The sequence below is a fragment of the Artibeus jamaicensis genome, unplaced genomic scaffold (assembly GCF_021234435.1).
Source record: "Artibeus jamaicensis isolate MK-2021 breed Jamaican fruit bat unplaced genomic scaffold, CSHL_Jam_final contig_452, whole genome shotgun sequence".
In the NCBI taxonomy this organism is placed as follows: Eukaryota; Metazoa; Chordata; class Mammalia; order Chiroptera; family Phyllostomidae; genus Artibeus; species Artibeus jamaicensis.
This window is the reverse complement of record NW_026521837.1, coordinates 16,054,507-16,067,162: the sequence shown is the minus strand read 5'-3', so window position 1 is coordinate 16,067,162 and position 12,656 is coordinate 16,054,507. Positions and strand designations below refer to the sequence as shown.

The following is a 12,656-nucleotide window of genomic DNA, read 5'->3' as shown; positions in this document are numbered from 1 at the left end:
TAAAACATTTTTTCACATGTGTACTAATTTTCTATTGCCCAGTAATAAGTTACCACAAAATCAGTGGCTTGAAAGAATGTCCACTCATTATACCACAGTTTCTGGAGGTCAAAAGTCTGGCCAGGGTTAAACTGGTCTCTCTGCTCAGGGTTCCTCAAAGTTGAAATCCAAGTGTCAGCCAGGCTTCCTTTCTGAAATTTGGGGTCCTCTTCTATGTTCACATTATTGTTGACTGAGTTCAGTTCCCTGTGGTTGGAGGACTAATATTTCTGTTATGTTGAAGGTTGTAGTCTGGGAACAATCTCAGCATGGCTTACTCCATAGCCTCTCACACTTCCAGTCTCCTGACTTCCAATGCCCCTCCAGTCTTATATAACACAGTCATGAGAGTGAGTAACCCATTTGCCATATAACATAACCTAATACACCCTAATCAAGGTAGTGACTAGCCCATTATATTAGAAGGGTCCATCTCCACTTAAGCGTAGATCATAGGAGGCATGTACCCCAGGGGGTGGGAATCTTAAAAATCATCTGGGAATTCTGTCTACCATAACAGGACAATAGAATTCAGAGTTTAAAACTCCCTTCAAGTACTTATAAATTACTAAACAATGTAATTAACTACAGTCCCATTACCATGTATTTCTTCAAGACTTTCCATAATATTGGATAAAGGAATTTTTTATGGGCAAATTGATTAAATAGGTCAAGTGATTATATTTATATATAAACATGTATTTGAGCACAGATGTTATAGACTAGGTCTGTAATCAAGTATTTCCACAGAAAGAAAGCTGAAGTAGGCTGATGTCATAGGTTTTGTAAACAGGACTATATAGAAGAAACAGAGGAATGGGCAAAGAGGATAGAGGACAAAATGTACATGGTATGTGAGAATGCATTGCTTTGTTCCTTCCTTTGACTTCCCATAAAAGATATAAATTCAAATAAGGTGGGAGGTTCACTTTAATAAATTCATGAAAGGGTTTAAAATCAAATTCTTAGCATGAAGAAAAATTTAAATTTTATATTAATAAATCAAATCAAAAAGAAAATAATATAAAGAAAAATACTTGTAACATATGTGATTGACAAAATATTAATATTTCTAATATTTTAGTGTTTATTTAGAAAAACTAACAGCTCAACAGGAAAATTAGAAATAATGAAAATGCATAACAGATGAAATAAAATGGCCAGGAAGTATGTGAAATGGTGCCAAACCTTGATAGTGGCCAGCAAACTATAAAAATTTAAAAATGAGATATTATTATTAACCTATTAGCTTCTGCTGGTAAAATGTGAATTGTTACAGGTTTTTGAAAAGCAATTGGCAATATTTATTACAATTTAAAAACATATATGTGTTTTCCACCACAAATACAACACTTGGAAATAAACTCCATAAAAATAGAGGTATCTGTGTGTAATGATGTAAAGGTAAAGCTATTTGCTGCAGCCTCATATGTAGAAAAAAATCTTTAAACAGTCTGAAACAATAAGAAATGATTAACCCCTACTTTGAATGTTAAATTGATATTTAAAATAACTAATTATATCTCTTACAAAAGATGACTATGATGCATCATTACATGTATAAAGCAAAATACAAAATAATATGCATTGTATAATTCAATATTTGTGAAACACAGAACAAAGCAAAAATATCCCCACTTATTAGTATATAAGTTTATATGAGCTTGGAGGAAGGGCTGGGAATGTACAAAAACAGGCTATTTACCTCAGAAACCTGGGAATGAAGAAAGTTGGAGAACTGAAGTTAACTTTTCACTGGCACTGTTTGGTTGTACTTGTTACTGTGAGATTTATAACTTTATTACCTATAAAGAAACTGTAAAAAAATTAAGATTTCAAGTGCAATATTCATATATAATTGTCAAATAACTTGAAGTTCCCGTGATTTTTATTTTTATTTCAGAAAAATACCTTGGAAAAACAATTGTCAAAATGATATAAATTGTTCTAAAATGTCTTTGAAACCTTCAGGAGATTTCCAAACTCCTTGTCCATTTTTCACATTACTTATAAACTAATAGATGTATTTTGCTCACTCATTCATTTAGGAGCCTGAGATTATCACAGGCAGATATGTAAGGCTACATATAAGGAAATTTTCACAGGCCTTAAAAGGATTCTTCCTCTTAAGGACCTTCATTTGTCCTCTTGGATTCCAGAAAAGTGGCAACTGAGTATGTATCTTCCACACCAAGAACCAGAAGTTCCTTTTCTGAAAAAACTGACCAGCCCAAAGAGGAAAGACCTGGGCATAGGGACATTACAGTTTCCTGAACAATAACACCCATAGTCAACAAATGTCATCCATGTGTTCAAAGATTTCCAACTGAAGCACAAAACCAAGACATCTGAGATGATTCTAGATTTCTAATATGAGAGAGGACAAAGCAAAAAATTTGGAAGAAATAATCAATGGAAAAAAATTTTTAATCTTCAAAAGAGCTGTTACTAATATCCGGAAAGAGACAAGGCATCACATGCATAAAATAAGAATAGGTTGTAATTTAAAAATAAAAAATCTCCTGATAATTAAATATTGTCATAGCAGAAATAAAAATCTAACAGAAACATAACAGGTCTCAAAAAATTATCCCCCCGTGCTCACTTCCGCAACACATATACTAAAATTGGAACGATCAGAGAAGATTAGCATAGCCCCTGCGCAAGAATGACACACAAATTTGTGAAGCATTCCATATTTTAAAAAGAAGAGAGAGGACTCAAATAAACACAATCAGAAATGAAAGAGGAGAGATTACAACCGATACCACAGAAATAGAAGGGATTGTTAGAAATTACTATGAAGAACTGTACGCCAAAAAAATTGAAAACCTAGGGGAAATGGACACATTTCTAGAAAAATACAATCTTTCAAAACTCAATGAAAAAGAAACAGAAAATCTGAACACGCCAATAACAGCAAAAGAAATTGAAGCAGTAATCAAAAACCTCCCATCACAAAAAAGCCCTGGACCAGATGGTTTCACAGGAGAATTCTACAAAACATTTAAGGAAGAGCTAACCCCTATTCTCCACAGACTATTCAAAAATATTCAGAAGGATGGAAAACTCCCAAATTCTTTTTATGAAGCCAGCATCATCCTAATTCCAAAACCAGATACAGACAAAACAAAGAAAGAGAACTTCAGGCCAATATCGCTCATGAACATAGATGCTAAAATCCTCAACAAAATATTGGAAAATCACATCCAACAATATGTCAAAAAGATTATACACCATGACAAAGTGGGATTCATCCCATAGATGCAAGGGTGGTTCAATATTCACAAATCAGTAAATGTAATACATCACATAAACAAAACCAAAGACAAAAACCACATGATCGTATCAGTAGATGCATAAAAAGCTTTTGATAAAGTACAACACCCAATTTATGATAAAAACACTCAGCAAAGTAGGAATAGAGGGAGCATTCCTCAATATAATAAAGCCATATATGAGAGACCTACAGCCAATATCATACTCAATAAGCAAAAATTAAAACCTTTTCCACTAAGATCAGGAACAAGACAAGGATGTCTACTTTCACCACTTCTATTCAATATGCTTTTGGAAGTTTTGGCCACAGCAATTAGGCAAGAAAAGGAAATAAAAGGAATCCAAATAGGAAAAGAGGAAGCAAAACTGTCACTGTTTGCAGATGACATGATAGTGTACATGGAAAATCCTATAGACTCTGCCCCAAAACTGCTCAAACTAATTAATGAATTTGGCAAAACAGCAGGATACAAAGTCAATATCTGGAAATCAAAGGCATTTTTGTATACTAACAATGAATCAGCAGAAGCAGAAATCAAGAAAAAAAATCCCATTCAATATAGCAAAAAGAAAAATAAAATATCTGGGAATAAACCTAACCAAGGAGGTAAAAGACCTGTATGCAGAAAACTACACAGCCCTGAAGAAAGAAATCAGGGAAGATACAAACAAATGGAAATATATACCGTGTTCATGGATTGGAAGAATTAACATCATCAAAATGTCCATACTACCCAAAGCAATATACAGACTCAATGCAATACCTATTAAAGTACCAATGGCATATTTCACAGACATAGAGCAAACACTTCAAAAATTTATATGGAACCATAAATGACCCCAAATAGCAGTTGCAATTTTGAGAAAGAAGAACAAAGTAGGATGGATCACAATACCTGATATCAAACTGTATTACAAGGCCACTGTAACCAAAACAGCCTGGTACTGGCATAAGAACAGACACATAGACCAATGGAACAGAACAGAGAGCCCAGAAATAAACCCAACTCTCTACAGTCAATTAATATTCGACAAAGGGGGCAGTAACATAAAATGGAGTAAAGATAGCCTCTTCAACAAATGGTGTTGGGAGAACTGGACAGCTACATGCAAAAAAATGATACTTGAGCACCAACTTACACCGTACACCAAAATAAATTCAAGGTGGATAAAAGACTTAAATATAAGCAGTGACACCATTAAAGTCCTAGAGGAGAACATCGGCAAGAAAATCTCAGATATTCCAGGCAGCAACATTTTTACTGATATGTCCCCTAGAGCTAGGAATATAAAGGAAAGAATAAACAAATGGAATGTCATCAAAATAAAAAGCTTCTGCATGGCTAAAGAAAACAGTATTAAATTAAAAAGACAACAAACTGTATGGGAAAATATATTTGCCAATGATACTTCAGACAAAGGTTTAATCTCCAAAATATACAAAGAACTTACATGACTCCACTCTAACCAACCCAATTAAAAAATGGGAAAAGGACTTGAACAGACACTTCTCCAAGGAGGACATACAGAGGATCCAGAGACACATGAAGAGATGCTCAATATCGTTAGCTATCAGAGAGATGCAAATTAAAACCACAAGGAGATACCACTTTACACCAGTCAGGATGGCTATCATAAACAAAGCAACAAACAACAAATGTTGGAGAGGTTGTGGAGAAAAGGGGTCCTTAGTTCACTGTTGGTGGGATTGCAGACTGGTACAACCATTATGGAAAACAGTATGAAATTTTCTCAGAAAAAGAAAAATTGACCTGCCTTTTGACCCAGCAATCCCACTGCTAGGATTATATCCTAAGAATCCTAAAACATCAATTTCAAAGAACCTATGCACCACAATGTTCATAGCAGCACAATTTACAATAGCCAAGAGTTGGAAACAACCTAAGTGCCCGACAGTGAATGAATGGATCAAAAAATTGTGGTACGTATACACAATGAAATTCTGTGCAGCAGAGAGAAAGAAGGAGCTACTACCTTTTGCAACAACATGGATGGAACTGGAAAGCATTATGCTGAGTGAAATAGGCCAGGGGTTGAAAGACAAATACCATATGATCTCACATTTATCAGGAAGCTAAACAACAAAACAAACAAGGAAGCAGAATAAAAACAAAGACACTGAAATAGAGAACAAGGGGACAGTGACCAGAAGGGAGAGGGAAGGGAATTTAAGGGGGGAAAAGGGGAGGGATTTGGAGGAACAAATAGGAAGGACACAGGGACAAGAACTAAAGGGGGTGGAAATGGGAGGGAGGTGGGTGGGGAGCATGGGCCAGGGTGGGCTGGGATGGGAGAAATAGACAAAAAACTGTAATTGAAAAATAACTAAATAAATTTATTTTTTTAAAAAAGAATGTCTCCAAAGGCCTCCAGGAACTTTGATTATCTATATCCATATGGACATCTATACAGTATATATATATATATTTCCAATGACATGATTTAAATAGATATCAATTTAAATTTTCAAAAAAAAATTATCCCCCACTGCACCTTTTCCTGAAAAGCCAGGTGTTGAAATTCTCCAACAATTATTTTTAAATATATATTTTATTAATTATGCCATTACAGTTGTTCTAATTCCCCCTTCATTCCCTTCCACCCTGCACACCCCGTCCTCCACCATTCCCTCCTTTTAGTTTATGACCAAATGTCTCAAGTTCTTTAGATTCTATATTTCCCATACTATTCTTGCCCTGCCCCCAACAATGATTAATTTTTTTTTGTTTTGTGTTATTTTTTCATTGTTGTTCAAGCACAATTGTCTCCATTTTCCCCCTACCACTCCCACCCACCCTAGCTACCTCCGCCTCCCACCCTCAATCCTACCTCCCTTTAGCTTTGTCAATGTGTCCTTTATACATGGTCCTTGATGACCCTTCCCCCTTTTCCCCCATTTTCCTCTCCCACCTCCATTCTGGTTACTGTCAGTTTGTTCTTTATATCAATACCTCTGGTTATATTTTGCTTGCTTGTTTTCTTGATTAGGTTCCACTTATAGGTGAAATCATATGATATGTCTTTTTAAAAAAATTTTAATTTCTTTTTTTATTGATTATGCCATTACAGTTGTTCTATTCCCCCCTTCATTCCCCTCTACCCTACCCCCCCTTCCCCACCATTACCCCCCTTTAGTTTATGACCATGTGTCTCAAGTTCTTTAGATTCTATATTTCCCATGCTATTCTTGCCCCCCATCTATTTTCTATCTACTGTCTATGCTACTTATTTTCTGTACCTTCTCCCCCTTTCTCCTCCTCCCACTCCCCTGTTGCTAACCCTCCTTGAGATCTTCATTTCTATGTTTCCACTCCTGATCTAGCTGTCCTTTTAGTTTGCTTTTGTTTTAGGTGTGGTTGTTAATAACTGTGAGTTTGCTGTCCTTTCACTGTTCATGTTTTTTTAACTTTTTTCCCTTAGGTAAGTCCCTTTAACATTTCATATAATAAGGGCTTGGTGATGATGAACTCCTTAAATTGGATCTTATCTGAGAAGCACCTTATCTGTCCTTCCATTCTAAATGAAAGTTTTGCTGGATAGAGCAATCTTGGATGTAGGTCTTTGGATTTTATGACTTGGAATACCTCTTTCCAGCCCCTTCTTGCCTGGAAGGTCTCTTTTGAGAAATCCGCTGACAGTCTGATGGGAACTCCTTTGTAGGTGACTGTCCCCTTATCTCTTGCTGCTTCTAGGATTCTCTCCTTCATTTTAATTTTGGCTAATATAATTATGATGTGCCTTAGTGTGTTTTTCTTGGGTCCAACTTCTTTGGGACTCTCTGAGCTTCCTGGATTTCCTGGAAGTCTATTGCCTTTGCCAGATTGGGGAAATTCTCCTTTATTATTTGTTCAAATAAGTCTTCCACTGGTGGCTGTTCCTTTCCCCCTTCTGGTACCCCTATAATTCGGATGTTGGAGTGTTTAAAGATGTCCTGGAGGTTCCTAAGACTCTCCTCATTTTTTTTTTGAATTCTTTCTTCTTCACTCTTTTCTGTTTGGCCATTATTTGCTTTCTTCTGGTCCACTCCATTGATTTGAGTCCCAGTTTCCTTTTCATTGCTATTGGTTTCTTGTGCAATTCCATTCATTTCAATTAGTTTCGCCTTCATATGTTTGTCTAATTTGTGACTAAAATCAACCAGTTCTGTGAGGATCCTGATCACCAGTGTTTTAAACTGTGGGTCTGAGAGTTTTGCTATTTCTTCATCACTTAGATTTATAGGCTCTGGGGCTTTGAGTTCTTCTTGAGCCATTTTTGGTCTGTTCGCGCCTATTAAGTGTGAGGAGCGGAACCTGGGACTCCTAGGTCGCTGGGTTGTGACACTGTATGTGGGGGTGTGGTCAGAGTGGGGAAATGGCGGCCCCCTCTGCTGCTTCCTGCTACTGCTGGGTGAGAGCAGAACCTTTGGTGGTTCACCAGGGCCGGGCCACTCACAGTTGCTGAGTTATGACATTGTATGTGGAGGTGGGGTCAGAGCAGGGAAATGGAGGTGCCCTCTGCTGCCGCTGGATCCAGGCCCAATGGCCCACTCCCTCACTTGTCTGTCCACGCATGAACGCGCTACCACAGTCAACCTGCAGCTCTGCTCCCTCACTGTTTCCCCGAGGTCGCTGGGTCTCTCACTAGGTCCAACCCTGTCCCTGGAATCCGCGTACCTGAGTCGGTCTGACTGAGTTTTCCTGTGCTAGCTCGCTCCACCAGGGGCCGGTTTTGCCCCTTACCGGTCAGGCTGAAGAATTTGTTGTTAACAGACTTCCGAAAAGTTCAATTTTCTGTTTTCTGTGTTTTCTGTTGCTAATATTTAGTTGTCTTTAAACTTGGTTGTGTGAGAAGGCATGGCACATCCACCTATGTCTCCATCTTGGTGGAAGTCCTCACGATGATTAATTTAATTCAAGAGAAAGCCAGTGCTTTCATCCTGGTGAGAGTGAAGGGATTCCCTGGGACTAGGGTCAAGAAGCAGGAAGGCAGGTATGCTCAGATGCAGAGTACCCCCAGCCAGTTCTGGAGTAAGCCAAAGACTTCAGCAGGGAATGTGTCTAGGGATAAGCGTTCCATTCCTGGCCCTAGCCGGGGTGGCTCAGTTGGTTGGGCCCCTCCCATGAAGCAAAATGTTGCCAGTTTAATTCCTGGTTGGAGCACATGCCTGGGTTCTGAGCCAGGTCCCCACTTGGGGCACATGAGAGAGGCAACCAATCAACCAACTGATGTTTCTCTCCCTCCCTTTCTCCCTACCTTCCCCTGTCTCTAGATAGATAAATAAAATCTTTTTTTTTAAGGTGCTGCATCTCAAGCAACTTAGATGGAATAAAATTGACATTTTGGAATAACATACTATGAAAATCAGAAAGTGACATTAATGATGGCAAAGATATTAATGAAAATATGAAGCTTTAAAACAGGGATAACAGTGAATCTACCACAGAGTTATGGTGAGGATTAAATGTGTTGATAAATGTAAAACACTTAGAACAGTCCCTGGAACATAGGGAGAGTGACAAAGATATTAGCCATTATTATCATTGCTAAGCAGGTTATTAAACTCTGGAATTAGGCCCCACGGAATACTGGCTCTACAGTGCACTAGTGGTTTCACCTGGGGAAGTTTACTCTGTAGGCCTCAGTGACTTCCTCTATAAGATGTTCGTGATTATGATACCCTCACTCATTCATTTAAAGATAGAATTCAATGAGACAAAGTATGTGTGCAAAGTAGCTAGCAAATTAAGCACTCTATGAATATTAGATATTGAAAGTAATAATTTGTGCTTTTCGTGGGAAATAACAATATTTTAAATTTTGAGAAGAAATCTCTCTATCATTAAATAATTAGTTTTAGTTTTTAAGATATTTTCATTTTCTAGCAACCACAGAATTCTGCCATGATAACAATCTCTCTTAGTTTCTTATCAATTATGAGACCTTTAGGTAATAAGGAGACAGTTAGGTCTCTTGTATAGATTCTGGTTCTTTCCTCCTAAGCTTTGCAGTCAGATGCCAGCACTACTTATTATTAGCTCTGTAACTCTGTATTAGAGATTCCAGTCTTTGTTTTCCTGGAAAGAGCCTTAAGTGTTCACCAGGGCAGGGCCACCCAGGTTGCTGATTTGTGAGGCTATATGTGGGGGTGAGGTCAGAGAGGAACAATAGTGGTCCCCTCTGCCACCTCCCACCACTGGGGCCTGCACGGTATGTCTCACCGCTCGCTCCTTCACCAGTTTATCTGCGCGCAAATGTGTGACCGTGGTCAGCGCTCAGTGACACCACCGCCTTGCGCCCTCAGTGGGTCCGCCCACTATTCCACACCTGGGATCCGCCCACGGCTGCCAGTGTGCCTGGGTTGTGCACCTGAGTCGGTCCAGTGGCTCTTTCCTGCCTGACCCCGCTCTGCTGCTGGCTCTGCCCTTCTTACCAGTTTGGCTGAAGGGTTCGTTGTTGTCAGACTTCCATGTAGTTCAATTTTCTGTGGTTTGGCTGCATTTTTGTTGCTAAAACTTTGTTGTTTTTAAACTTGGTTGTGTGAGAAGGCACAGTGCTTCCACCTACGCCTCCATCTTGGCAGAAGTCCGAGAGAGAGCAAATTACTATAATTTTTAACTAGTATATTTTAGTACATCTTGTGAGACTTGCACTGTTCCAAGGTATTTGCATACTTTGTCCCATTTATTCTTCCCATTTTATGAATTAAGTACTAATCCCCACTTTAAAGATTCAACAACTTCATTGTGATTAAGTTAAAGCAATTTGGCTAAGACCTTAAGGGTATGTATGGGGTGACGGAAGAGACTACAACCTATTACTCTCTTCTATAATTTCTTTCTCTCACATAGTGCCCCTGAAAATAGGTTTTAGGATTGTGAGTCAGCTGAGATGCTACTCATACTATTGCTGAAATCAGGTAGAGGCTTTAGAGTCGTGGCCTTAGAGCTATGGAGCATGCATAATTATGGGAGTAGCCCCCAGATGCACAAATCTCCTTTTGCACACAGATCATTAACTCAAGGAGAGCTCTGAAAGGCAGCTTTATGGGAGGTAGGTCTATGATTTCACCCCATCTTTTCCAGAAACCTGGTCATTTTGCACTGTCCTTGGCAAGAAATGGAGGAATGAGAAAGAAAAAAAAAACATTCCTATATGAAAGGAAATAGGAGACATATTAAAATAGTAAAGCATGTCTTTACCCTCCCCACAGGTATTTATTACCTGTTGGGGCAAAAACAGATTAATGTTTTGATATTATTAAGATATAGAATAGGTTCAGGATTCCATTCCCAGGCAGGGCACATACCTAGGTTGCAGGTTCAAGCACCAGCTGGGGCATGTACAAGAAGCAACCAATGGATATTTCTCTGTCACATTTCTCTCTCTCTCTCTCTCTCTCTCTCTCTCTCTCAAACTAATAAATATAACCTTGGGTGAGGATTAAAATACAAAATTAGTCACATTTCAGGGTGCTCGCTGGCACCCAGACAATCCATAATTGGTGGGAAGTCAATGTATATCTCTGGACTGGTCTCCAGCATAGGAAAAGACTAGAAGAAAAGCTCAATGTATTAGTTCTCAATTTTCACCATAACAATCACCCTGACTTGTTATCTAAGAACAAAACAGACCACTCTCTTGTCGTATATTTGAATCTCTTTTCCCTAAACAACAGCTTCAAATCCCTGTCTTGGCATGCTTCACACCCATGCATTCTTCCGGACCAGCACTGACCAAGATTTTCTGCATGTGATAAAAATACTCGAAGCCGTGCTGACCAATCAAATAGCCACAAGCTGTATGTAGCAACTGAACATCTAAAGCATGTCCAGTGCAACTAGAAAACTAACTTCTTTGCTATATTTAATTTTGAGTAGTTTAAATTTAAATAACAACATATGGCTAGTGGATACTTCATTAGACAACACAGTTGTGATTAGCTTATTCTCTGACTTTAGCTAAGAGGCTCAGATAAAATTAATCTGAGGGAACATTGGCCTAGAATAAAAACAAAGGCTTTGTTCTCAGAACACCAGATAGGTGCCTTAGCAATTTATTTAAGCTCAATAATTGCCAATCCTATCATCTGAAAAATAGGTTAAATAATAGTATCTTTCTTACATAATGTTGTGAGAACTAAATGAGAAGGTGCAGGTAAAGTGCCTGGCAAAAAAGCTGACACATAACAGGTACAAATTAATGTTAAACTGTAACAGTAACGAAAATGATGACAGTAGCTTTGGGCCCAGACAAAAGAGGAGGAAGACACATAGAATGCAAAAGATAACTGAAGGGTATTTTGGGGGGGGTTTTTTGCTGTCTTAAAATATCTGGACACTCTTTCCTTCCTTTTTTTATTTAGCTTTTCATGAGTTGATTGAATGTAAATAAAACTGAATTAGCACTTAGACGTCAAATACTAGAAGAAAGTTCTCATTGACCAACCTCCTATTATGAAAGCTTCTTTTTTAGAAAGTCTAAGTGTCTGAATTTTCCAATTTGAATAAATACTCAAGTTAAAAATTGAACTATTTTAAAAGTGAATAGGTGAAGCATAATTGACACTGATCTTTTTTTTCAGCGCTAGTCATCCTCGGCTTCATTGGAGAAATTTATTCCCATTTTCTCACACTCCTCATTAAGTATCTGCTATGTGTCCTTCCTTCCTCACTAAATGCAAACACACTGAGCGAAATCTCACACAATGAAACTCTCATTCTGGATGGAAAAATCTGTGAGTGATGTTTTTTTTTCCTTTTACTTCCCTACTAACAAGTTTCTCAGTGACTCAAAATCCTGCATACCATACCATTCACCTAATACCCAAATATTTTATTACAATTTTTTCTTTAAGAAACAAAAATATCTGACAAAAAATGCCAACTATCAAAAAATACCCTCAACCTTTTTGTTTTTCTAATTATATCTTGGTAGCCTAAATGCAATGTTACATGGCACTTATGAAGAACACAATATCATAGAAATAGAACTCTGCTAGGAACATAAAGACCTGGATTCTGGGTTCAGCTTTGCCCACTTCTAGATGTGAATCAGTGTTTTAAAAGAGTATTTGATTTCATCATATATGGTAAGATGACAGTCACAGAGACAATTGCCTTGAAAGAAGAGTTTATTATGCTTACTTCCTGAGAGAAAGGGACAAGCCACACCATGTGGGCCCCAATGGGGAAGCACGAGGGCCAGTCAGGAGGCAGGAAGAGCTAGGGAAAAGCATGGGCCAGAGACTTATTGTGGTTTTTCATGAGAAGGAACAAGCAAGGTGCATAGGAAAGCTAAGCAAGTTTCAACTGGCTATAGGCTATTAGGGTGGTCCC

General features: G+C 38.1%; 1 non-coding gene across 1 annotated transcript; it reads left to right on the top strand.

Moving 5' to 3' along the window:
- The first annotated feature begins 2,636 nt into the window (after positions 1-2,636).
- LOC119063866 (U6 spliceosomal RNA) lies at positions 2,637-2,742 on the top strand. The gene has a single exon (XR_005085260.2). It is a non-coding gene; the product is annotated as a U6 spliceosomal RNA (small nuclear RNA).
- Positions 2,743-12,656: the final 9,914 nt, after the last annotated feature.